We start from the raw sequence: 6,000 nt of genomic DNA, 5'->3' as shown, positions 1-6,000 counted from the left end.
ACGCTTACAACCAAAAAATGACCTTTCTTTTATACCATGTCCTAAAATGAGTATTAAGTCACCCTTGAGGATTTCCCAACTTATAATGAATAATATAGGTGTTAGGATTAACCACAAACAGAAATAACAATTACATAAAAATATAACCAATCTCATAAAATAATAGATGGCATAGAATAGAACACAAGACACAAGGATTTAACGTGGTTCACCCAATCCCTGGGCTACATCCACCAATAGCAAATGCAATATTATTATTATCCAGTGATTATAATCTACAATCCTTTACAGCTCAATATTGTCGCAAGAAGCTACAATCTCATCACACATTATAAAATCCCTAACCCTAATCCATTTTATAAAAGCTTTTGTAGCTTACAAATTTAGGGCTAGAAGTAGTTGTCTAGTGGAAAAATAACAACTGGTGCGTTTTACAATAGTGATTCATTTTTGGCTTCAAGGGGCACTGCCCTCAAAAACCCCCGCAAGAGTGTTGCCACTCGACACCACCTTATGCTATGATAGGGAGCACACCTGAGGCGCTACCCCCAAAACTCTGCAAGGGGTGCTGCCCTCAAACCCCTATAGAAATAATATGGGGGGAAATTGTGTCAAATAAACCTCTAAGTATGATTAGGCTCCACATCATAACAGTCTCCCACTTGGAGACTAATTAGACTCCACAACAATAACCTCTCACTTAGAGACTGATCATAGCATAGCTAAACCTATAGCTCCCATTGGAATATCAAACCAACCTAAGCTCTATTGTTCTTCTTTTTTGTTCAGTCTAAAAGACCAATCGAAGCCAAAGAGGAGTTCAACTTCTCCCTTGTTATTGCCTTGGTAAACATATCTACTTGATTATCATTTGTATGTATCTTCTCTAGCTTTAATTGTTCATCATCTAAAACTAACAGAATGAAATGATGTCGCAATTGTATCTGTTTTGTCTTTGAATGTAGAGTAGAATTCTTCTCAAGATGAATGGCACTCTGGCTATCTGTGAACATATATTTATCCCTTTGTGGGTGTCCCAATTCTTCCATAAAGAATTGAAGCCATATCATCTCCTTGGTTGCCTATGTAATAGCAACATACTTTGCCTCTGTAGTGGATAAAGTATTTGCCTTCTGTAATCGAGAAACTCACTCATTGTTGCCCCACCAATAGTAAATATATAACTTGTAATACTCTGCCTAGTCTCAATATCCCCTGCCAAATATGAGTCAACATAGCCCTACAAAACAGTAGTAGAGCCCCCAAAATGTAAACACTTCAAATATCTGAGAATCCATTTGATTACATTCCAATACTCAATCTATGGATGACTCATATACCTACTAACAACGCTCACTACATGTACAATATCTAGCCTAGTACATACCAAAGCATACATTAAACTTGCTACAACTGAAACATAGGGTACCTTGGACATTTTTTCCTCCTCTTCATGTGTCTAGGACACCTCCTTCATCGATTTTAAATAACCTAGTAAAGGTGTGCTGACAGCTTTAGCATTCTCCATAGAGAAACGTTGCAACACCTTCGCAATATAATCAAACTGAGATAAAATCAATTTTCTATTTTTCCTATCTCTGCAAATTTTCATACCAAGGATTTGTTTTGTGGCCCCCAAATCCTTCATAGAAAATGAATGTGCTAACAGTTGTTTTAGTCCCTTAATGTGATCTATGTTAGACCCATCTAGAAGTATATCATCAACGTATAAACATTAAATATTGTAGTTGTCATCATCTAACCTCTTAAAATAAACACAATGGTCAGAATGACACCGAGTGTAACCATGCTCATGCATAAAACTGTCAAATTTCATATTCCATTGTTGAGGTGTTTGCTTCAAGCCGTCTAAACTTTTCTTCAATCTGTACGCTAAGTTCTCATTATCTTTGACCTCAAATCCATGTGGTTGTGCCATATATATCTCTTAATACAAATCACCATGAAGAAAAGTTGTTTTAACATCAAGTTCCTTTAAATGCAAATCTTCAATAGCCACAATACTTAAACAGTACAAATAGAAGTCATTTAGCAACAGAAGAAAATATCTCATCAAAATCAATGTCTTTTTTGTGCAAATCCTTTTACCACTAACTTGGCTTTAAATCTTTTCTTACCTCCATTCTCTTCTGGCAACCTGTAAACACATTTATTTTGTAAAGTTTGTTTACCTGCAGGAAACTTGCATAAGTCTCATGTCTGATTTTTCAGTAAAGAGTCTACTTATTCTTTCATTGTAGACTCACTGAATCACTGTATCCACTTGTACAGCTTCATCATAACATTTAGGTTCACCGACACCAATTAGTAAAATAGAGTACATAGAGGGAGAAAATCTTTCTGGAGGTCTACTTAGCCTTGTCGATCATCTAAGAATCACTAGGGTATGTGGTATTTGATGTTGTGGTTGTTGTAGAGCATGACGGACTGTTAGAACATCTTCCTTTTGAGTATCATTCGAGACTACATAATCATTTTATTTCTTCTCATGTTCATGCAACAGATCTTTGTACAACACTTCCTCATTGAATATGATATCCCTACTTCTTACAATTTTACGATTTTCAAAATACCAAATGCTATAACCAAATTCATCAATGTCATATCCAACAAATACACATTTCTTTAACTTAGCTTCCAGCGTGGTTCTATTTTCAAACTCTATATGTGCAAATGTTTCACAACTGAAGGTTTTGAGAAAAGAATAACTAACCTTCTTACCCATTCATGCTTCCTTTGGAATACCATAGCCCAAAGGAGTAGAGGGGTCTCTATTAATCAAATATATAGTAGTATTAACAGCCTCTACCCAAATGTTTAAGGGCAGCCCAGCATACAACCTCATGCTCCTTGCACGCTCCATTATTGTCATGTTCATGCGTTCAGCCACTCCATTTTCATGTGGAGTCCTTGGAATAGTTTTATTTCTACGAATACCATTAGTGGAGCAATAATATTCAAATTCATAACTATAATACTCACCACCATTATCAGATCTAAGATATTTTAATCTCTTACCAGTCTCATTTTCAACCAAGCATTTACATTTCTTAAAAATTTGAAATACATCAGATTTCTGTCTAAGGAAATAAACCCATACTTTTCTAGTTGCATCATCAATGAATGTAACATAATAATGAAAACCACCAAGGGAAGATACCTGAGTTGGTCCCAATACATTTGTATGCACAAGCTCTAATTTCTCATTTTTACTTTTCTTCCCGCTCTTCACAAAACTCGCTCTCTTTTGTTTTCCATACAACTTTCACAAAAATCCATATTGACACATTTCAAACCTGGTAAAACTTTCTTTGAATGAAGTAATTTTATACCTTTATCACTCATTTGCCCAAGTCTATAGTGCCATAGCACTATATCGGAATCTATAGCAACTGTTTGTTCTTCTCCTTACTCAACTACAGCAATTGTTCCTGAACATTCATTTTCTCTTAAACAATTAAAGTAGAAGGAATAGTATGACCTATACAAAGATATAAGGTTCCTACTTCCACACATTTTTCTACTACAAGGGAGTTTTTGGAACATTCCAATATTTATTATTAGAAGTAACTACACAACACTCATCACTGATTTACCATGCTGGAATTAAATTCCTACTCTCTTGCAACATGTCTTGGCTCATGTAGTAGCCAATGATTCTCATTCTGCAACTTAATCTTAACTTTTCCCTTTCCAACAATCTAATAGGATTCATTATCCCCCAAATAAAAAATCCCTTTGGACATAATCAATAAAATAACCTCTATGGAGTGTAGCATGAAATGAAGCCCCGAAATCTAAAACCTAAGAATCGTCAACACTTTTTAAAGAAAGAAGCAAAGCATCCTCTTTGGAATTGTTACTTACCACATTTGCCTCATTGTTCCCTTCTGGTTCATCTCCTTCATTGTTCGTTCGAGTCCAACAATCTTTCTTCTTTATGCCCTGATTTCCTACAGTACCAGCAATCTCTTAGTCGTTTAGATTGAGAACTCTTCCCCTTTGATTTTCCTCTTGATTTCTCATGATTTCCAGAACTACTTCCTCTCTCAATCGTGTTGCCTCTACTTTGTGTGTTCAAAGCACTTCCTAATGTAGATCCACATGAGGTTTTTCTACGAGTTTCCTCACTCGGAATAACACCAATCACATCATCAAATTTTAGGGTATTAGATCTAGAAACAAAATTACTCACATTCATTACCAAGCCATTCCAACTTTCAGGCAAAGAACACAAAATCAAGAGAGCCCTAATTTTATCATCGAAATTAACATTTTTAGAAGATAATTTAGTAGTAACTGTATTAAACTCATTTAAATGATTTGTAACAAATCCACCTTTTGTCATCTTCATATTAAATAAACGCTTCATGAGAAATACCTTGTTTGAAGCGAAGGGTTTTTCATACAGTTTCGCTAGGGTTTGCATCAACTCTTCTGTCATCTTTGCTTTTGTAATATTAAATGTCATCAATTGTGCCAAGCATAATCGAATACTTCCAAGTGTCTTTTTGTCCAAAATTTTCCACTCCTCGTCTATTAAAGTTCCTTGTTTCTCGGCTTTTCCTTCCAATGGTTGCCATAAATGCATTTTCCATAACTGAAAGTTCTACCCATTAAACTTCTCAACCTTTAGCTTACCTTCGTCTACCATTGCTCCCACTCAACCATGAGACCTTCCAATAGAGGATAGCTAAAAACGACAATAGTTTGCCTCTGTTACCTCTTGTTAGGATTAACCACAAACAAAAATAACAATTACATGCAAGTATAATCGATATCATAAAATAATAGATCGCACAAAAGACAACATGACACAAGGATTTAACGTGATTCTCCTAATCCTTGGGCTACACCCGCCAAGAACAAGTCCAATATTCTTATTATCCAATTATACAATATACAATCCCTTACAACTCAACACCATCTCAAAAAGCTACAATCTCATCATACATTATGAAATCCCTAACCCTGAGTCATTTTATAAAAGATGTTGTTTACAAAATTAGGGCTAGAATAAGTCATCCAATAGAAAAATAACAGCTTACACCTTTTACAATAGTGATTCATTTTTGGCTTCAGGAGCACTGCTCCCAAAAACTTGCACGGGGGTGTTGTCCCTCAACCCCACAGGGGGTGCTACCTCTTGACACCGTCTTGGGGGCACTACCCCCAAACCTTCGTAGAAATAATTTAGGGGGAAACTACATCAAATAAACCTCTGAGTCTAATTAGGCTCCACATCACATCAATAGGACCACAATAAGATATTAAAATTGCATGTCATATTACAATTAACACTTGCCATAATGATTTTCTCAATACTCTGCTTCCTGAGAAACATACATTGAACTGTCTTCACAAATCCTCACGAAATGAACATTTGATTCCGTCATGTTAACTATAGCGTCATAAACATGTCTTCAACCATAATCCAATTATGTTGAATGATCCTCAACATAACCAAAAAGATATAATGCAAATACCAAAAACTATCGACCAAAAACTCTGAGAATATTCTCCACAAAACTTTCTATGACTCAATCAAATCTAACTCTTTCTACGAACATAACTGTAGCAAATGTACACATCACTAAATATTTCCCCAAATGCAGAAAACCCAACTCATTGACCATTGACCACGTCGAGCATTTCTTCCTCTACAACTCTAGTAATCTTCACATAACAACATATGTGTTGACATCAATGATAAACTTAGTCATGAATGTAAGGCATAAGCACAAAAGAATCTCTCCTACAATGCTAACATACTCACCCATAGGAATGCCATCAGCATTCATGCTCAACAAATTTCTCGTGTTCTTGAGCAAGGCGTGACAGACAAATTCAAGTAATTGAGACAGGTTTTGATAGGTACGATGATGGCAAGCCTGCATGGGAATCCAACCATATCGTGTGATATGGCAAGATAGTCTTTGCCACATCCACTCTTGTAATAATGTGTTTTTATAATTACAT

This window comes from Cupressus sempervirens, chromosome 8, assembly GCF_028749045.1.
Source record: "Cupressus sempervirens isolate cs-2001-9-10 chromosome 8, ASM2874904v1, whole genome shotgun sequence".
Taxonomy (NCBI): Eukaryota; Viridiplantae; Streptophyta; class Pinopsida; order Cupressales; family Cupressaceae; genus Cupressus; species Cupressus sempervirens.
Note: the sequence above shows the minus strand (reverse complement) of the source record.